Here is a 23320-nt window from a genome sequence, read left to right on the forward strand (position 1 = left end):
GGGGCCCCTGACACTAGTCTCGATGATGAACTGCCCACCACCTCCGCCAGTGCTAGTGGACAGGAGGCACTGCCACAGCACCACCACACCAGCACCCCACCCCCTGCAGAAGGAGAATCACCCCGCAAACAGTCCCTGAGATCCAGCACAAAGACAGAGAACGATGCCAAGACCCCCACCAAGAAATGAGACCACCCTGATTGTCATCCTACTGTCCCACTTTGTCACCCTGTCCATCCTTTAACTGCCCCGGCTCCAATTCCTATGCCCATTTGGGCAATGCATCTGTGAGATTAATAGACTGGACTCTGCCATGGACATTCCTCCGCCATCACCCCTCACCATTTTACAACCCCCTCCAATATTGACCACTGAAATAAACACCCTTAAAGCACAAAACAATCTGGAGTCTGTCTGTAATTCCGGAATACTGTATTAGCAATAACTGTGGCAAAAAGCTTTTTCATTGGTAATGTCAACATACCTATGTCACACAGCTCTAGTCCATGAGGAATCAAAGCAGATGTCACACAGTGGGACCCACATCTGTGAAATTGTAAGGGAAAGTGACAACTCAGTGACCATACACTGGGTGAAAACAACAGACAGTAGAGAGGTAGTAGTGTTTAAGTACATGCAGTAGGCAGGTTTGTATTCATACCTGTGTTTCACTGGAAATATTGCTGGATCACTGAGTCCCTGTTGTCCATGTCTTCTTCCTCTGCTTCCTCGTCTTCACTGTCCACAGGCTCCACAGCTGCAACAACACCACCATCTGGACCATCCTCCTGCAGAAAAGGCACCTGTCGTCACAAAGCCAAGTTGTGAAGCATATAGCAGGCCACGGTGATCTGGCACACCTTCTTTGGTGAGTAGAATAGGGAACCACCTGTCATATGGAGGCACCTCAACCTGGCCTTCAGGAGGCCGAAGGTCCGCCCGATCACCCTCCTAGTTCGCCCATGGGCCTCATTGTAGCGTTCCTCTGCCCTTGTCCTGTGATTCCTCACTGGGGTCAGTAGCCATGACAGGTTGGGGTAACCAGAGTCACCTGCAAATGGCGAGGGACAACTGTTAGACACACACTAACCTGGAGGGATATCCCCAGACCCAGGCAACCCTTCCCACTGACTAGCTTCCATATGCTCACCTAATAGCCACACACGGTGCCTCTGGAGTTGACCCATCACATAAGGGATGCTGCTATTCTGCAGGATGCAAGCGTCATGCACTGAGCCAGGGAACATGGCATTCACATGGGAGATGTACTGGTCTGCCAAACATACCATCTGTACATTCATCGAATGATAACTCTTCCGGTTTCTGTACACCTGTTCACTCCTGTGGGGGTGGTACCAAAGCCACATGTGTCCTATCAATGGCACCTATGATCTTGGGGATATGTCCCAGGGCATAGAAATCACCTTTCACTGTAGGCAAATCCTCCACCTGAGGGAAAACGATGTAGCTCCGCATGTGTTTCAACAGGGCGGACAACACTCTGGACAACACGTTGGAAAACATAGGCTGGGACATCCCTGATGCTATGGCCACTGTTGTTTGAAATGACCCACTTGCAAGGAAATGGAGTACTGACAGCACCTGCACTTGAGGGGGGATTCCTGTGGGATGGCGGATAGCTGACATCAGGTCTGGCTCCAACTGGGTACACAGTTCCTGGATTGTGGCACGGTCAAGCCTGTATATGATTATCACATGTCTTTCCTCCATTGTCGACAGGTCCACAAACGGTCGGTACACCGGAGGATGCCGCCATCTCCTCACATGACGTGCCTATGAAGGATAACAGCGAGCACAGAGACAAACAACTCAGAGGTACGTACCCACAGCTTACACAGAACACCATTCATAATCAAAAAGTGGCCTGTATGTGTGTTGAGTCTAGGCCTAGGTATGTGTGACGCAGTTGAAAATGAAGCCATGTGGGCCCCTGAAATGGCGGCTGTCTGACCTGTAAAGTGGGACAATGGGATGTGAGGTAACTGCGCTGGCGCTGTACACCGTTGCGGTAGGAGGTCGAAGACCGCGGCGCAATGCTGCATTGGTTAACATTGGACCCTATGGGTCCCAGGAGCCAATGACGATGTACGCCGGTGGTGACGGTACGCACCCCCGCGGACGTGACCACCATTTTCTATCTGTTCATTTACTCGATACCTGATCTTTGACAGGAGAGGACCTACACTGCAAGTGCTGCTGTGACCTCAGTCTGGAAGAGACAATGGCTCGAGTATCTGGGGAAAGGGCCCCTGCCTTCACATCGGAGGAGTTGGAGAAACTTGTGGATGGGGTCCTCCCCCAGTACACGCTACTCTATGGTCCTCCAGACCAACAGGTAAGTACACTGGGAGCATGATGTATGGGCTATGCCTGTGTGGAGAGGGGTGGATGTAAGAAGGAAGGGGGGAGAGTGCGGTGTGCATGAAACGACGGTGAGTGCATGTGCCACATGCCAAGGGTAGGGATGGGGGCCAATCACTTTGACGGTGCAGTTGGTAATACCTTTCTCTTCCCCCTGTACAAATCATGTAGGTCAGCGCCCACCAGAAAAAAGATATTTGTCGTGCCATCGGCAAGGACGTCCGGACCCTGGGGGTCTACCACAGACGGAGCACCCACCGCCGGAAAATATGGGAGGACATTCGCCGCTGGAGCAAGAAGATGGCGGAGGCTCAGCTGGGGATGGCCTCCCAACGTGGGAGGGGTGCCCGTCGCACCATGACCCCCCTGATGTTCAGGATCCTGGCGGTGGCGTACCCGGAGTTGGATGGGCGCTTGAGGGCATCACAGCAGCCACAAGAGGGTGAGTACACTCGCATTCTGCTGACTTTGTGCGCAGTGGAGGGGTCTGGGTGGGGGAGGTGGGCTGTGGGTTTCCCTAGGCCATGGCGAGTTCCGTAGGCAAGGTCCATCCGTAAGGCAGGCCATGTGGCACCCCAGCCCACCTCTGTAGAGTGCCAAGTACACCTAGTCATGCCCCTGTGTCATCTATGTGTGCAGATGTCGTCCATAGCCTTGTAGGCCATTTCCCAGGAATTGAACAGTGGAGCCCAAGAGCGCGGCGTAGTGCAGGGGGCTTCTGTGTCTGTCGTGTCCGCCAACGGTAGCGGTAACGCATGCACTCAACACGTCTTTCTTCTGTCGTTCCCCCCCTTTTTGTGGTCTCCCTGTTCTTGTGTGCATTAGCATCATCAGGCGGAGGAGCAGTGGCACCGGAGCACCAGGGGGCTGCATCCCACAAGGCCATGGAGGGCCAGACTACGGAATTGGACTTCACCAGTGGGACGGAGGGCGAGGGGAGCTCCACGGCGGGGACAGGAGCTGAGTGTGACACGGTCTCGGACTCTGATGGGAGCTCCCTTGTGGTGGTGGCAACATCTGTGACCCCCATCTACAGGTACAGCCGCCACCCCACCTTCCAGCATCGCCCTCCCAGCAGCCCCTCAGCCATCGCCCCGTGCCCGCTCACCCGGGAGGGTGGGCATCACCTTTGCCCCAGGCACCTCAGGCCCTGCCCCAGTCACCCCTGCTGCCCTCAGTGAGGAGGCCATTGACCTCCTCAGGTCCCTCACTGTTGGGCAGTCTACCATTTTGAATGCCATCCAGGGTGTAGAAATGCAGTTGCAACAAACAAATGCATTCCTGGAGGGCATTCATTCTGGTCAGGCGGCCCTTCAGCGAGCTTTTCAGACTCTGGCCTTAGCACTGATGGCAGCCATTGTCCCTGTGTCTAGCCTCCCCTTCCAACTTCCTCCACCCCGGCCCAATCCCCTGTACCTCAGCCTATCCCAAGCACACCTACAGACCAGCATGCACACACATCAACACACAAGGGAAGCTCAGGCAAACATAAGCACCACACATACCACAGGCACTCACGCAAGCATTACACACATGCAGACATAGCAACATCCACTGCCTCCACTGTGTCCCCCTCCTCCTCGTCTCACTCCTCCCTCCCTGTCTCGTATACACTCACACCTGCATGCACTACCTCTACAGCCACTACATCCCTTTCCAGCACACCCACCACCACACCCCGCTCAGGTGCAGTCACCACCCCCACTACCATTCACACATCCCCTGTGTCCTCTCCCAGTGTGTCTGTGACGCCCCCTCCCAAGATACACAAACGCAGGCATACACCCACCCAACAGCCATCCACCTCACGACAGCCTCCAGCGCATACACCTTCAGCCAAAGTCAGCAAACGAACACTTCCTACAACCACAACCTCTTCCTCCACTCCCAAACCCCCTCCAGCTACCCGTCCCAGTGTGTCCCAAAAACTTTTCTTGTCCAGCCTTGACCACTTTCCCACACCTCCCCCACCCCGTCCGTCTCCTAGGTTCTGAACTAGCACCTTAGCCACAACATCTCCGGGACCAGTGGTGCCTGTAGTCACCGGAATGTGGAGTGCACCGGCCACCAGGGCAGCCAGTATGGCACGGAGCCACAGCACAGACAATCCCCCACCTGTGAAGCATCAGAAGTTGCCCAGTGCCCGGCGGGAGAGGGGGAAGACTCCAGCCACCAAAGCTGCTCCCAGGGGTCCCGGTGGGAGTGTGGAGTCAGCTGCGACACCTTCCAAGGTGGGGAAGGGGCACAAGAAGGTCAGCAAGTCTGGGAAGAGCAGCATGGCGGAGAAGACCGCCATCATCCCAGCTGCCCAGGAGGCCACCGCCAGCACAAGCCCAGCTGCCCAGGAGGCCACCACCAGCACCAGCCCAGCTCCCCAGGAGGCCACCGCCAGCACCAGCCCAGCTGCCCAGGAGGCCACACCCAGCACAAGCCCAGCTGCCCAGGAGGCCCCCGCCAGGACCAGCCCAGCTGCCCAGGAGGCCACTGCCAGCACAAGCCCCGCTGGGCCATGAAGGACCGCCAGCAAAAGCCCCGCTGGGTCATGAAGGTCTGCCAGCAAAAGCCCTGCTAAGCCATGAAGGTCCGCCAGCAGCTGAATCACTGCAATGGAGACTGCCGTCCTAAGCACCGCTGAACAGGGCACCGCCGCCTCCAGCACCGCTGAACAGGGCACCGCAATCTCAAGCACCGCTGAATAGGGCACCGCCGTCTCAAGCACCGCTGAACAGGGCACCGCCGTCTCAAGCACCGCTGAACAGGGCACCGCCGCCTCAAGCACCGCTGAACAGGGCACCGCCGTCTCAAGCACCGCTGAACAGGGCACCGCCGTCTCAAGCACCGCTGAACAGAGCACCGCCACTTCAAGCACCGCTGAACAGGGCACCGCCGTCTCAAGCACCGGTGAACAGGGCACCGGCGTCTCATGCACCGCTGGCCCATGAGCGCCAAGGGCACTGATGCTACTGAGTCTGTGACAGGGAGAATGAAGCACTCTGGGCACAATGCCCCCTCCAGAACCTGTGGAGAGATCCATCCACTACCTCTGTCCTTGTCAGGATGAAGCACTCTGGGCACCATGCCCCCTCCAGAACCAGTGGAGAGATCCATCCACTACCTCAGTCCTTGTCCACTACCTCTGTCCTTAGCAGGATAAAGCACTCTGGGCACCATGCCCCCTCCAGAACCAGTGGAGAGATCCATCCACTACCTCTGTCCTTAGCAGGATGAAGCACTCTGGGCACCATGCCCCCTCCAGAACCTGTGGAGACTGTTATCCACTTGAGAGACTGTGGCTTTGAACTCCCCAGGATGGAACAGTGGGCAAACCACCCACTGTTGAGATTTGAGGGATTGTGGCTTTGCACTCCCCAGGATGGAACAGTGGGCAATCCACCCACTTGTGGGACTTGAGAGACTGTGGCTTTGCACTCCCCAGGATGGAACAGTGGGCAACCCACCCACTGTAGAGACTTGAGAGACTGTGGTTTTGCACTCGCCTGGATTGTACAGTGGGCATGGGGCCCCCTCGTGGATTTGACGTCGTGCACTCAAGCAGCTGAGGTGCCCCCCTTCCCTCCCCCTGAGTTGCCTGTTTTGTTGCTCTCTGATGCCCCTGCAGTGTTCTCTCCAGCATGGTCGGGGATTTTGTGTGGGCCTCACCCATACCGTGTGGGCCCAGTGTTCCACTGACTTAATTGAAGCACTACCTGGACTACTATGCTTGGTATATATTTTGTAAATGGTGTATATATATATTTTTGCCTACTTGATTTTAATATATTACAATGGTTGCACTAATTTTCAATTGTCTTTGCATTCTTCCGGGGGGGTTGGGGGGTGTAACTGTGATGTATCAATATGCATTAGTGTGTGTGTTGTAGTGGGTAAGGGTGGGGGTGGGGGTGTTGCGTGTGTGTGTGTCCCTGTTTTTTTCCCTCCCCCCTCCCCTGTGTCGTAGGTGCAGTACTCAGCGTGGTTATCGCCGCCGGCGTTCGTGCTCCTGGTAGAGGAGCAGGAAGACTATCGCAGGGAGAATTTGGAGTTCCGGGTCCATGGTGTCCTCGTTCCTCGTGGGGTGTGTAGAGGTGAGCGTTTTCCTTTCGGAATTCCTGTTTCCGCCGTGTTTTTATCCGCGGTGAATCCGCCCCGGAAAAGGTGGTGAATTGGTGGGTTGTAATAGTGTGGGTGGTACATTGTCTCCCGCCTGTCTGTTGGCGGTGACCGCCGTGCTGTTTGTTTGTACCGCCGTGGCGGGCGGAGTGTAAAAGTGTATGTCTTTGTTGGCAGTTTCCGCCACGGTCGTGATTCCATTTTTTTTACCGCCGGTCTGTTGGCGGTTTTACCGCCGCTTTAACACCGACCGCCAGGGTTGTAATGACCACCTAAATGACACAATTTAACTATAAACCCATATTCTGGGGCAAGATTAACTAATGGAGGTGAGCAACTGAAACAGATCTGCACAAGGTGCTCTTACCTGCTCCTCTAGTGCACCATAGAGCTCTTTATACAGGGGACGGACCTCCTTCACAAGCTTATCCAGCTCTACTTGTGAGAAGGCAGGGGCCCTTTCACCTGTAGGATGTGGCATGATTGCTCCCAGAGGCATTACACAGCAGCTCAGGTCATGAAGGTCTGGTTAGTAGCAGTGTCAGGAGTCAAGTGAGAGATTCACCAGGAGATGGTGGTGACGTATGCCATGTACACGACCATCACCACTGGCAGACACTGCCTTTGGTCCAGGACCACCACAGGCAGCAATGTTATCCAAAGCTAGGTCCGCGGTAGCAGCCGCCTACCGCCATGATGGCTTCCGCAGGTGGTTGTGATCGTTTCCAATTGTCCAGTGGAGTAGGTCAGGCAGTTGCCATTTTAATACCTTTATATGGTAGGGAAATGGATTTTTCAATGTGTCACAATGTTGGAAACAGTACTATAGCCTACACAGCCTGTGTATTTATTGATAGATGGGTCATGTTTTATATTGGCATGCTAATCTCAACGAAATCGAGAAGGGTAGTGTCATCGGCTGACGTGTTTTGGGCAATTGACAACAGCCAATGTCTGATGTTAATTTCACCTACTGTTGCTGTGGTATGACTTCAGGGATATATATCTATTTTTTTGGACAATGCGAAGAAATATAAGTATGGTGCCACTGATTCCATTGGTGTTATGTATAACATGTTTTCACTGTTTCATTTGGCATGTCAATGTTTTTATGTGACACATGTATTGTCACATACAAATAATAGAATGATTGATGAAAATACCTTCTTATTTCCTCTCACATAGTTACCCATGAATAGGAATAGTCAGACAACCTCCTCTGTACCGTCCACTGGCAGATTTGCAGACGATGGAGAATTGTCATGTGATACAAAGTTACCACCTAGATAGGCAGACAATCCAGGATCTCTGTCGTCAGTTGAAGCCAGATCTAATGCCTGCCATCAGGCACCCAAATAGCACACCACCCATTGTGCAAGTCATCTCTGTCCTTCATTTCCTGGCTACGGGTTCCTTTCAAAATACAGTGGCACCAACTGCTGGGATGTCCCAGCCAATGTTCAATCTTGTCTTGAAGGATGTACTATCTGCATTGTTAAAACACCTGGACAGCTACATCAGTTTTCCTAAACATGAGAATTTTGCCTATGTGAGGGCAGAGTTATATGGTTTGCACAAATCCCACATGTAGTGGGATCCATAGATGGTACCCATGTAGCCTTAGTTGCGCCACATGGCAATGAACAGGTATAATGAACAGAAAAAACTTCCATTCCATTCCATAAATGTCCAGGTAGATTGTTTGGTGGTCCTCTAAATCTCCCAAGTATGTGCCCGGTACCCTGGTAAGTCCACCTCAACAAGGCTCATTGTAGTACGAGGTGTGGTGTGGAGCAAGCAAGATTGTGCTGCATCAATAAGTCTGATGTAGCCCTCCTCTACTCACCTGCTAAAGTGTGTAAAATCATTGTGGCCAGCTGTATGTTCCACAATCATGCCCTGAGGTGACAGATACTATACATCCCAGATGAGGGGGAGCTAGCAGTGCTATAGGATGAGATTGCAGAAATGCCAAGTGAGGATGACAGTGATGTGAATGAAGGTGGTGACATGCAGGCTGATCTCATCAATCAGTACTTCACCTGAGTGTAGGTATGTAATGATCTGTGATTTCACTGATTCCTATGGATACCATGGGGTTCATGGTTGTATGTGAAGGGTTTCTGTGTGATCATCTGACAGGTTTTACTGGCTTGCACTTGTGAATTTTGTGAGGAAAACCTTAGTTTGGAGTATTGCAATGCACAGCCTGAGTTAACTGACAAAATATAATGGAAACTTATAGGTCATGTAAGTCTTCAACTGGCTAACAATCTTGTCTTACACTATTTTCCTTCCAGGTCTCTTCACTATGCCTTCCTCATGTGGGTATATCTGAGTTGTGTCATTGGAAGATGGATGGAGCTGATCTGACATGTGAAGTGGACATGGATTGATGCAGGTACCGTGTTAAATCTAATTGGGGTTTATGAGTTTCATGTCCAGGCTGCCAGAACAGTGGTAGGGCAGAGCCCTGTAATATACAATGGACTTGTTTGCCAGGGTAAGTGGGTACAATAGATTCTTTTTTGGTGAATTAGTGTCCCTGTCACATATAATCCAGTGCAAACCGTTCCCTCTACCTTCATATTGAGTTGACAATTATCCTATTTGACTGGTTTATAGTTGTCATTGTGTTCCATCATTGCAGGTCACAGCACCTGTGCCACAACACTGACATAGGTGTGTCCCATGCCTACAGATGTCTGGCCATTGTAATTGGAATGACCTCTAACTAGGGACTTCAGTTCAGTTCTCTATCTGTATAATGGTTATGTAGTTTTGCTTATCATGATGAAGGTATGTGATAAGGTTGAAGCTGATGACAATTTCAGCCATTCTGTTGGCCTATTCAATTGGACACAGCCTGACATGTCCATGACTTTAGCGACCAGTGGGATGGTACTTACAGATACCTAAGTAAAAGTATATATGTTTGGGACAGACTTGACTTTGACAGTCCTGATAATTGTGCTGCCTTTGTGCTGTACAGTGCAGTAAAAATGGTTATTGGAAAATGTTGACTTAGGTCTTTGTGTTGTTAGTGATCCTCAGCATGGCATTCCCTGTGACATATCCCTCCTGACATCACCTCCTTATGTTTGAATCAGGAGCATGTAACACATTTCACAAACATCCAATCACATAGGTAAAAAATGCTCACAATACATAGATGGTGTTTTATTAGTGCTTATTTTCTTGTGCACAGGATATTGGGCTGAGTGTGTGTGGAAAAAAATAAAGTCAAATAGTGAAGGGATCAGTCATGGTGGATGTGATCATCAGAGTAGCAGCCACAACATTTGTAGTCCCAAGTCCAGTGTCCCACTATCATGGAAAACGGAAGGTGGTTTAAGAAAAGTCAACAGAGTGCATCTGTGGCAGACAAGGGGGTTCAGTCAGTCAGATGTTATTTCCTGGCAGTGGTTGGTGTCTTGGCATCTGCAGCTCCTGGATGTCTTTATGGACCTCCACGCTTGTGGAGGAGCTCTTCAGCTACAGAGGCCTGGGTGTCTGAGGCAGATCGCTCCACTGGCAGGGCATTCTTTCTTCTGGTTACTACGAAGTAGCAGGGGCCGGTGTAACTTGGTCAATGGAACGGGTGTGATGTTGTTGTCCATCCCTGCTCAAAGTGTTGTTCATGTCTCTCAGCACTCCTGTGAGGAAGACCATGTGGCCATTGAGGGCTCACCACTGTTGAATGACCTCCTGGTGATTGTCCCTCTGCATCTGTTTGATCTCACCCAGCATGGCAAGTACCTGATCTATCACGCCTTGAGAATGTTGGTAAGCTCCCAAGACTTGGGAGATGGTGTCCTGGCCAGAACTGTCCCTAGTAGCCTCATGGCACTGACCCACCCAATTCCTCCCATTCTCCCTACCTTCACATGCCTGCATCCTTGGCACAGTTTGGCCACTGCCACTAGTGTGAGGTCCATCATTGTCAGGGATTTGGAGTGTGACTACAGTACCTGGACTGGGGGGCACAAGATGGTGGTAACTTTCCTCAGGACACAGGTTTGGCGATGACTGGTTGCCTGTGATGTTGATGCAACAAGACTGGGAGGAGTCAATGAGGGCTGAGGGAGGCTGAGAGTTGTCATGTGACCAGGTTTCCCAAATGGGCTAGATTCGTCCTCAACGTCCAGACATACAGGAGTGGTGTCCTCACTGAGGTCTTCATCCAGGGGGGAAGTGGCAGTCTCATGAGTGGTTTGAATGGCCCCAGTGGCAGGTAGACCTGTTGAAGATGCAAAACAGGCTGTTACTGGTTGTATTGTGATATATGCCATTCTTTTCTAACAGTTAGTTATGATTTGGGCCATGTACAGGTTGGCCTTGCTTGTTGCCCTTATGTGACAAGGACCTCAACTTTTAATATCACGGTGCTGCCCTTTGAGGTACAGAGGATTTCATTTCATGTCACCTTGCTACAGGATGCCTGGTTATCTTGTCTGTTCATAGACCCATATCTTGACAGCAGTCGAGCATCATCGCTTTCATGCTACCTCTCAGTTAGGTAAACTACATGTTTGAGTTAACAGACAGCTGCACATTGTCATGTGGTCACTGATGTGGACATCAGATTTGGATTGACCATTCTACCTGGCTATATGGGACAGGTTACACCAAGTACAACATCCTGCATACATATGAGATTCCCTCAGGTGAGTACAGTCCTATGGGTGATGGGAGTTAGAAAGGCCAGAGTTTCAGCGGACACAGTAGCAGGGTTTAAGTAGTATCCCAGTTGTAGCTGTCTTTACCTTTCCTGTCATTAGGTGTCCTATGCCCACGGACTATGCAATTATCATCCCCCCAGGTGAGTACAGTTCTATGGGTGATGGGGAGCAGAAGGGCCAAAGTAGCAGAGGACACAGTTGTAGCAGTGTGTAAGTGGTTTTGTATTAGCAGCTGTCCATTGCATTTTATCATTGCCTGTCCTATACCCACAGTGTATACTGATACGAGCCATTCATTTGAGTATACTCCATTGTTACGTTTCTGAGCATGGCTATTACAAATTGGTACACAGATGTGGTTTTGTTTATGGTGAAACAATGCCTGTGGGAGTTGTAGTGCTATCAGTCCTTGCAATACCCAGTCCACAGCCAAATACTGTGAGTTATCTTCAAATGTGAGATGACAGACAGGAATCTTTGGACAGTTGTGCACAGGGGTGTTGAGTGGTGTGACAGTGAAGTTGTCAAAAGGTGATCAGTGAGCATGCATGCAAATCCACTCCAACAGGTATTCCTGTCAGTTCCTCAGGATGCAGGATGTCCAAGACCTTCTCCTTCCATGATGTGAACTGTGGGGTAGAAGGTGGGGGACCACCACCAGTCTTGTTTATGACCAGCTGGTGCCTGGTGGCCATGAAACATACCTTCGCCCTGAGGTCGCTCCACCTCCTCCTGATGTTGTCCCTTGTGCGCAGGTAGCTGCATACAGAATTGACCCTGTCGACTATCCTTTGCCACATTTCCATTTTCCTAGTGAAAGTGGTCTGCTGGATTTGTGCTCCAAATATTTGTGGCTCTACTCTGATCATTTCATCCACTTTGACTCTTAACTCATCTTCTGTGAAACAGGGATGTTTTTGTTGCGACATGGTGGTGGGATACAAGACAAATGTTAAGAGATGAGGTGTAGGTGCCATGTGGTGAGGGGCTAAAGGCTATTACATGGGCTAAAGAGGTGCTTTTGTGTGTGGTGGGTGTATTGAGAGGGTGTGGAATTTGTGGTTCAGAATGTTGGAGGGATGACTATTTTTTGTTTTGTGTATTGTTTCTTGTCAGTGTGTGGTGTAGTAATTGCAAATGATTGTGGTTTGTGAAAGGGTGTGTTTTAAAGTGCAGTTTGTAGGTGTATTGTGTGTGTCTATGTCTGCCAGCTGTGTTGTTTCCAAATCCATCCAATGTGGTGATGTGTGGTGCAGGAATGACCATGGACTGCCCTGGTTCAGACCGCCATTGGAGGACTGCCATTGAAGAACCGCCATTGTGATTTGTAACTTGTAATAGTTTCAGTGGTAGGTTGACGGGCTGGTGGTGGTGGTGGTTGGACCGCCTATTTCCAACCCTCCTGAGTCAGGATCAATAATCTGCAAATCGATCTTCTACATTGGATGATAAGAACTTTCATTACTACAAGTCAACGAATTGGACATTATTTATTTGCTCTATGGACCTACTGGAGCATGGTGCTTTGACGTTGTAGTTGCTGAAGAACATTTGGTTTTGATAGGGCTAGAGGATCTATGTTAAATGTGTGATATTTATGTTTGTATTTGACATGGTCTCGATATATATGTTTTATTTTTATAATTTGTTCTGTTGTATATATGTATAATACACAGGTATTCTTTGTATTAAAAGTGTAATTGTGATAGTACAGTCTTGGAACCATCTTACACCATTGCCATATACATTTTTTCTTTTTGAATATATCATGTCTATGTACTAAACTTCTCAGCAGAATCTAGGATTCCATGGATACAACCAGCAAATGTAATTTAATTTAATTTTGCAAAGTGTGCTCCATTCTCAATTTGAGCTGAGTCAGGATGATGTTGTATTTTTTGCTGGGTTTTGTCCGTCCTGGCTGCGTAACTCATAATATGTCAGTCTGTGTGACCGCCAACATGGCGGTCTTTTAGTGGCCAACACCATGGGGTTCTGACGGTCAGACCGCTAAACTTCTAATGAGGCCCTTTTGCTTCAGAGTAATTTATATGTGTAATTTACTCTTACACTTTTGAACAACTTTACTACTTTTAACCAATCATAAAATCCGAGTGTAAAGTCACCCAAAAGTGTAGCCTTACACATCCGTGCTCCCTGAAAAAGGAGCCAAATTTTAGAGTGTAAATCACTACTGTCAAAAAGACACATTAGTAATTCCAGCAACACACATGTCCATTCATTGATACTGATGAAGAGTTCTTATCCAGCTAATGCCAATTTAACTTTTCATCAGTCCTATTATCCTAATTTCACGGTAATCGTGTGATCTCTGGAGATAATAGACCGAATGACTGTTGCAAATGTGCAATACCTAGTAGAGGGTCTAAATGGACCACTTCATGAACCACTTTAATACAGTAAATGAGCCTTTCAAGTAAACCTCAGAAAAAGAAGAGGTTGGTGTGACCTTTCAGGCACTAGGCAATGCCTCCACCCAAAAATGGGTCTGCACTCTTTCTACCCCAGTAGACAAATGGCGGTTTACCCCAAGTTTCCCCATACCAAAGTTTGATGTTTACAGGGCATTCTGAGAAAGAAAATGCCATGGTGTCAACATAAGTCACATCACATCACCATGAACTCACCTTGGGTGTCTAGTATTGAGAAATGTCTAAGCTTAAGAGGTTTCCTGGGTGGCAGTTCCGCCCAAATACTGCAGCTTTCAACATCACAGAAACGTGTCACTTTTGATGGTAAACACTTGGGGCCTTATTACAAAATTGGCAGTCTGACAGTAAGACCACCACGGTGGCAGCCGCCAAAAGACCGCAATGTTGGCGGTCATACAGACCACCGTATTATGAGTTACACAGGTAGGACCTATGAAAACTGCCAAAATGCTAACACTGCCAGGAATCTAGAGGGCGGGAAAGACACGGTTCTAGGACCAGCATTGCCAGCTCATCAGAAATCCTCTGAACCAATTACGACCCACAAATTAAGATAACGGTTCTCCCATGACGGAAAACAAATGGCTGTGCAAACCGTAGCGTTCCGTGGTCTACACAGTAATACAGTACACCAGACTAGATAACTGACACACATCCACACACCCACAAACCACACTACAAAACATACCTCTTTACACACCACAATCCTTTGCAACCAGAACGCCACACACAGAAGACAGAACACCATTTAAAAATATAGAACCATAGATGAGGCACCCCTCATCACTCCAAATACCACTTATTCCACACTTGCACATCATAAATATCACAAAATATTTCCTCCGTAGATCAGGCACCACCTGTCACCCACTCACAACACAGCACCCACATCTCATCTCCCAATGTTTTCACCTTTTCATATCCCCTACCACTACCATGTCCCCACAAAAACATCCCTGCCTCACAGACGATGAGTTGAGGGTCATGGTGGACGAAATCATCAGAGTAGAGCCACACCGTTTTCGAGCCCAAGTCCACCAAACCTCAATTGCCAGCAAAATGGAGATGTGTTCTCCCATTAAGAAAACCAGAAGACTGTACCTCAATGGAAATAGACCTGCATGTCAACTACACAATCCACTCAACCCACATGAATGACCCACATTCTTACAGTCTATGGCAACAACAGCAATGACATGGACATCTGCCAGTACAATACCACCAACACATAGCTACTGCTGTGTCCTCTGATCAAAAAGGCCCTCTTACCTCCCATCACCCATTGATAGATACTCAACTTAGGGCTACACACACATATATGCATTGTGCTGTATCAGGTGTAATGTTAGGGCAGTTAGAATGGTTACTTCTAAGCTGATGGACAGGTCAGTGTCCACTTTACTTTCCGCAGCTGAGGAGTGACTCAGTACTCACCAACTGCTAACTGGTAGGTACCATGAACAACATTCAGCTACACAGCTACCAAGACATGCGTCTATCAACAGGCCTCCAACTGCCAAGCTAATCTGAAATCCTGTAGCAAGGTATATGAAATATGAAGTCTTTGTATCCCAGATAGCTGTAATCTAGATTTTAAAACAGGTGTCAATGTTGTATCAGAGGATCCGGTAAAGCTTTCCTATACATGGCTCAAAGCATATCCACCTGTCAAAGTATGATACCACATGTTGCATGACAATCTTTAACTGTCTGTTCCACTTCTCCAACAAGTCACCTACCCGTTGTGAGCATGGAGAAGGCACCTGAGACAGCCACTTCCCCCTGGATGAAGCTCATAGAGAGGACAACTCCCTTGGATGTGAGGACAATGAGGATGACTCTGGCCCATCTGGGATACCTGGTCAGTCTACATTTGTCAGCCTCATCCTTCCTACAAATACTCCTCATAGCCCTGTTGCTTTGACATCCCAGGCAGCCTTTCATCCCAAACCTGTTGCCCAAGGACAGCTGATACCATGATGTGCCCCCTAGTACAGGTACTAGAGCCACCACTAAAGAACCCAATGATGGACCTGTCGACAGTGAGATTGGCAAGCTTTGCCAAGGGAACAGGCATGTGGGGATGAGAGGTGTGGGAGGGATGCAGTGGCCAAGCAGATTGAGGCTGCAAGGGGTACAACTGGCCAGGACACCATCTCCCAAGAACTGTGAGCCTACCAACAAGTGCAAGGCGTGATGAGCTAGGTACTTGCAATGATGTGGGAGATCAAGCAGCTGCAAATATAAAACTACTTGGAAGTCATGGAAAAGTGGGAAGTCTACAATGCCACATGGCATCCCTAACTGGGGTGCTGAGAGACTTTAACACCACCCTGAGTAGCTTCTGTCCACCACAGCAGACCCCTTCCATTGGCCATGTTACATCAGGCCCCTCTACATCTGTGGCAACTAGTAGAAGGAAGGAAGGTTCTGGAAGGTGAAAGACATGCCTCAACCTTCTCAGCCTCTCTAGCTGAAGAACCCCGATGCAAATGTGGACATCCACCTAAACATCCAGGAGGAGCAGATGCCAAGACCTCACCCGCTGGCATGAAATAATCCCGTCTACATTGGTCCCCCTTGTGTGTGACAGATGCACCCTGTTGAATATTTTACCACCACTCTCCAATTTTCAAAGACACAAGGACACTGGACTTGAGACTCCGAATGTTGAAGCAGCTGTCCTGATGATTACATCCACCATGACTCATCCCTTCACTGTTTGCACTAATGATTTCTTCCCATTCATTTCACCTACCTGTGCACATGTAAATAAACACAACAAAACCACATATCTTAGTAAAGAGTAATTTCTGTGCTATTGGGATTAGTAAACTGTGAAAATGTGCTACACACAATATATTCACATATGTTCCCATTCTCTAAAGTCCCAGCTCACATGCACAATTGAATCTGGGTCTGATACATGTAAAATTGTACAAATGGACACACACCCATTTCCATTTAGTGCACTTGCCAGCACATAGGTTGACAACATGCCAGATATCACACAGGGTAGTACCGCCACACAATGTAATGCTTCTGCATAGGTGTGAATAAAAAGAACCCCACAGACTACTGAAGTAAGGGACATGCCAGTGTTTGGCTGTCCAAATAGTCAAACAGATTTCTTCAAAGTTTCATCAGCTAAAGTCTCTCACATTTTCATAACATACCTCCCAAATAACCATATCCCATATTACTGATAGAGGTCAGTACAACTGTCCACTGTCATAGATCCTTCCACTTACCATGGTCAGGTATCGGTAGACATGCTACTCATCTATGTCAGTCTTGACACACGTGACCGGTGGCCTGCAATGAGGAAACACAGTGACAGCTACATACAAGTTATATAGTATCATAATCAAACAAATGAGAAGGTTAAGGTGATGGAGTACACAGGGTGACATATGTCAGAGACACAAGGCCACACATAACACCATAGGACCCAGACAACATGGCATACAAGTCTATTGTGTGGACAGTACACTACCATCCCACTGTCCTGACAGTCTGGGCACAGAACTCAGACACCATCAAAATAATGCCTTACAGTACCTGGATCTATCAGACATGCAAATCCCACCAGCCTGTGACACATGAGGATGACCTTGTGAACATATCTTCAAAGTGAAAATGTAATTCAAAAGATATAGGCAGGTAATAGTAATAAAGACCCATAAAGATGTCCCAAATACAATTGTCACACTGACTGTGCAGTGTCACAAACAATAACAAATGAGATCATCAGGATAGCACAACTCCATTTACAATTTTGCATGCACGGCTGAGCTATGTACTGCTAAGCAACTAATGAGCTGTCTGATGGTCATTCTAAGACCCTTCACAATCATCTCTAAGCCCCCCAAATACCCACTGAGGGAATTATTCTACAGAACAACACATGTCTATCCTCAGCTGAAGTACTGATGTATGTGATCTGCATGGCTGTCTTCACCTTCATCCTCAATACTGTCATCCTCACTTGGCAAATCTGCATTCTCATCCCCTGGAACTGCTGGCTCTCCCTCATTTGGTTCATCTGAGATCTGACATCTCAGGGCAAGGTTGTGGAGCATGGAGCAGGCAACAATAATTTTGCAGACTTTGGGAGGAGTGTAGAGGAGGGCTCCACCTGACTTGTCAGTGCTACAAAATCTTTCCTTTAGGAGCCCGAAGGTCTGCTCCATGACATGCCTTGTGAACTTCTCCTGGCGTGGTTGGGTACCTAACCGGTGACAACAACCAAGGATGGTGTGGGTAGCCATAATCACCTGTAAGGAATGTTACATGTGTGCAGACATTAATACTGGATATCCTTACATTTGGCAGCAGACATCAGATATTCACACTTATCACATATATGATTTACCAACCAGCCATACCCTCTCTGTCCACTGTTGTGTCGTCAACTGTACGATATTGCTGTTTCACATGACGAAGGCATCATGAACTGAACCCGGGTACTTTGCACATAATTGGGAAATGTAGAGGTCCGCCAAATAGACTACTTGAAAATTTATGGAGTGGACGTTCTTCCTGTTCCAATACACCTGTTCTTTGTAACTTGGGGGAACAAAGGCTACATGCGTTCCATCAATGACTCCCACCACATGTGGGATGTGTGCCAAAGAATACAAATCTGCCTTCACATGGGCCAAATCCTTCCATTGTGGAAATCTGATGTAGCTGTCAAGGTGTTTTAACAATGCAGACACTACTTCCTTCAAGACCAGACTGAACATATGCTGGGACATGCCTGCAGTTAGGACCACAGTACTCTGAAAGGACCCTGTTACTAGGAAATGCAACACCGAAAAGACTTGTACAATGGGTGGTATGCTACTAGGATGATGAATGGCACGCATCAGATCTTGCTCCAACTGTCAACACAGACCCATGATTGTTTACCTATTCAGGAGGTACATCTGGATGACATGCTGATCCTCCATGGTCTGGATGTCTGCTAGTGGACAGGGAGCTGGAGGTCATCTGACCGTTCTCATTCCACGGTAACTAGATGAAGGGATAGAAGAAGGTATGTCAATCAGTCATTGTATCCATTGCAAGTGTGAATGCACATATGTTACACATGATGTGTGGACATGCCATATGACATCATTAAACATGGTACACAGGACATACTCAGATAGATGAAGGCCTATTACTGCACTGTCATTCCCTTCCCTCGATCATTGCTAGTAAATAGATACGCATGTCACTGAAAGTCTCAGTGAAAATGACATTCATATCATGTTTCACACATGAGAGACACTAATACCATCTATCCATCTATACAATTGCCATGAGGGTGCAGAGCATGCCACTAATGTATCTCACTACTCATACATTAAATCGGATGGAAGACTTGACCGTCATTTTGTACTTCATCTCTCACTTGACTCCTGATACTGCTGCCAGCAAAACATCCATGACTAGAGTTGCTGTGCAATACCTCTCTGAGCAATCATACCACATCTTACAGGTGATAGGGCCCCGTGCCTTCTCACCTGAGGAGCTGGAGAAGCTGGTGGAAGAGGTCCTACCCCAGTATGCACAGCTAAATGGTGTACCAGACGAGCAGGAAAGTGCACCATGTGCACAAATATTTCTTTAGCCCAAGTATACCTTGTGGAACTAAGCTAAGGCTAATGGGAAATTTTTTCAAATGTGTGCCTAATGTATGTAGGGTGCCAAAGTTGTGATAGAATGGAATGAGTACTTGGTCATGTACTGACGGTTGGTGACAGATTGTGAGTTCTCAGACATTGTGGAGAGTGTTTGATGTATGTTCCCTGACCCATCTTGTAAATGTTGCACAGGGTTAGTGTAGTTGGTATACCGGACTCCTCCTGATATTGCATATTTGCAAATGTTTTTGCTGTTTGGTCATATGTGATCACATGACAGCTGGTACTGTAGATGCATGCTGTCTTCCTGTTTCCACTGCACAACTGGCCTCACTGCATATGCTCATCTATCAGTGTAGTGGATGTTAATGACAATCTATGTTTGGCTGGTTGTACCAAGTAGTTTTAAACCTTCCTGTTGTAGTATGACACATGTGGACATGACATGCTTTCTTATCTATGTCATTCATGCAGTTCGATGCCCATCAATGAAAGGGGATTTGGCGTGCCATCGCCAAAAAAGTGCAGACCCTGGGGCTCCACAGCTGGTGGAGCACCCACTATCAGAAGAGATGGGAGGACCTGAGGTGCTGGGACCGGAAGACCGGAGAGGCCCAGCTGGGGATGTCCTCGCAATGAGGAAGGGGTGCCCGTCAGACACTGATTCTCTAATGGCCCGCATTTTGGCGGTGGCCTACCATGAGTTGGATGGGCATTTGAAGGTAGCACAGCAGTAAGTACAGACCTATGACATGTTTGTCCTTTAGCAGGTGATTGAGTGACAGAATTGGACATTGACTGTCAGTGTAGTAAGTGCAATGTGTAAATGATTTCCTGTGTACATATTGATGCACCATAACCACATATGGCACACAGGTGTGCACATACAAATGTATTTACAGGCATGTTACTCAAATATGGAGCTCCCTCAGTACGATAGCATATATTGGTACACATATGTCTGTGTCATATGTGTCCCAGTATACTGTATGTTCTACTTTGGTGATTGTAGATACCCACCAAAAGGTAATTCCTCCCAATGTAATGGTGGTGAAGTGTATAGGTCCTTGTATTCTTTCATCTGCAATGTCTCAACATTCCTCTTCATTTGCAAAATAGGGCCAACATATACTATTCCTCACTAGTTTACTAATGCTTTCTGATAAGTGACAGCAGCACATGAGGCTGTAATGTCCATCTGACATGTCACATGCCCTACATGGTTAACATCTTCACACCGGTTACAAGGTACTCCCCCTGGGTAAGTGAGGGATGTACATAGATATTTGTGATGCCTCATCAGAGTAGACAACATGCATGTTGGATACCATGTATATATTCCAACATTTCTAGGGGCATACAAATGTTGATATCAGAAGCTAGGAATGTTACAACCTTCTTAATGTTCTGTAAATGAAAAGTGGCCACACAGCATTGTCACTAGGAATATTGTTGTAGGCATTACACATGGGCAATGATAGCCTATTCACATATTCTTATTTGACAGATATGTATCAACATCATTTATCATTGGAAAGGTTTGTGGAAGATTTAACATTGCAAATTGTTATATAAACTTGCATTTGCAATGAAGGATGTGGCAAATGAGTCCTGCTGTTTGGGAGACAAATGTTGGCATGGATACCAATGTGGTGCTGGTGTGATAGTTCACATACACATGTGAGTAGTGATATAAGTGTATCTGGACTTGGGGCTTGCCTCATGTTAGTTATAATTGTTATGTGAGCAACACATGTGCTATGGGCCACAGAAGCCTCCACAAACAACTGTAAGGCTTGGCATGTCTAATGTGTGTATAGTGATTGGACCAAAGATAAACTAATTGCATGATAACATAGGTCTGAGTATCACCTTACAGCTTAGTTTAGTTGTCCATATTTCTAGTACACTCTGATTGACATCTTGTGGTAGTGTGTTAGGTCCATTGTGTATATTTAGAACTATGTGAAATGAAGTAGGTTTGACTTTTCTACACCAGGCTTGCTTGCCTTCACTTTCCAACATCTTTCATAGTCTGGTACATGACATCAGGTTATAAGTATTTGTATGTGTTGAGTATGTGTTCATGATCAGTCTTGAGGAATTCACTTTCTTAAACTATGGCTTCATTGGTGCCTGACCATGTTGTTGTGGATAGGGAACCTGTATAATGTGGCAAAGTCTCCTTGTAATGGTACGATTAGTGTGACTGGTATTCTTCATTCATGGTATTATAGGTGTCAGGTAGGTAGCATAGCTGGTCTTAGACAATGTTCATATTGAGGGACATCCATCATAACCTGTAGTAACATGATGTTGGCACTTTACTGGCATTACCTGGGCGTATTGGTGACCTGGGTGTAATGAGACTTATGTGTACTGTATGATAAAAGTGTTATCTTGTGGCAGACACTGCCTTTGGTCCCGGACCACCACAGGCAGCAATGTTACCCAAAGGCTATGTCCGCGGTAGCAGCCGCCTACCGCCACGTTGGCTTCCGCAGGTGGTTGTGATAGTTTCCAATTGTCCAGTGGAGTAGGTCAGGCAGTTGCCATTTTAATACCTTTATATGGTAGGGAAATGGATTTTTCAATATGTCACAATGTTGGAAACTGTACTATAGCCTAAACAGCCTGTGTATTTATTTATAGATGGGTCATGTTGTTATATTGGCATGCTAATCTCAACGAAATCGAAAAGGGTAGTGTCATCGGCTAACGTGTTTTAGGCAATTGACCACAGCCAATGTCTGATGTTAATTTCACATACTGTTGCTGTGGTATGACTTCAGGGATATATATCTATTTTTTTGGACAATGCGAAGAAATATCAGTATGGTGCCACTGATTCCATTGGTATTATATATAACATGTTTTCACTGTTTAATTTGGCATGTCAATGTTTTAATGTGACACATGTATTGTCACGTACAAATAATAGAATGATTGATGAAAATACCTTCTTATTTCCTCTCACATAGTTACCCATGAATAGGAATAGTCAGACAACCTCCTGTGTACCATCCACTGGCAGATTTGCAGACGATGGAGAATTGTCATTTGATACCACATAGATAGGCAGACAATCCAGGATCTCTGTCGTCAGTTGAAGCCAGATCTAATGCCTGCCATCAGGCATCCAAATAGCACACCACCCATTGTGCAAGTCATGTCTGTCCTTCATTTCCTTTCTACGGGTTCCTTCAAAAATACAGTGGCACCAACTGCTGCCATGTCCCAGCCAGTGTTCAATCTTGTCTTGAAGGATGTACTATCTGCATTGTTAAAACACCTGGACAGCTACATCAGTTTTCCTAAACGTGAGGATTTTGCCTATGCGAGGGCAGAGTGATATGGTTTGCACAAATCCCACATGTAGTGGGATCCATAGATGGTACCCATGTAGCCTTGGTTGCTCCACATGGCAATGAACAGGTATATCGAACAGAAAAAACTTCCATTCCATTCCATAAATGTCCAGGTAGTTTGTTTGGTAGACCTCTACATCTCCCAAGTATGTGCCCGGTACCCTGGTAAGTCCACTTCAACAAGGCTCATTGTAGGACAAGGTGTGGTGTGGAGCGAGCAAGATTGTGCTGCATCAATAAGTCTGGTGTAGCCCTCCTCTACTCACCTGCTAAAGTGTGTAAAATCATTGTGGCCAGCTGTATGTTCCACAATCATGCCCTGAGATAACAGATACTATTCATCCCAGATGAGGGGGAGCTAGCAGTGCTATAGGATGAAATTGCAGAAATGCCAAGTGAGGATGAGAGTGATGTGAATGAAGGTGGTGACATGCAGGCTGATCTCATCAATCAGTACTTCACCTGAGTGTAGATATGTAATGATCTGTGATTTCACTGATTCCTATGGATACCATGGGGTTCATGGTTGTATGTGAAGGGTTTCTGTGTCATCATCTGATAGGTTTTACTGACTTGCACTTGTGAATTTTGTGAGTAAAACCTTAGTTTGGAGTATTGCAAAGCACAGCCTGAGTTAACTGACAAAATGTAATGGAAACTTATAGGTCATGTAAGTCTTCAACTGGCTAACA

This window comes from Pleurodeles waltl, chromosome 1_1 (genome assembly GCF_031143425.1).
Source record: "Pleurodeles waltl isolate 20211129_DDA chromosome 1_1, aPleWal1.hap1.20221129, whole genome shotgun sequence".
Lineage (NCBI taxonomy): Eukaryota > Metazoa > Chordata > Amphibia > Caudata > Salamandridae > Pleurodeles > Pleurodeles waltl.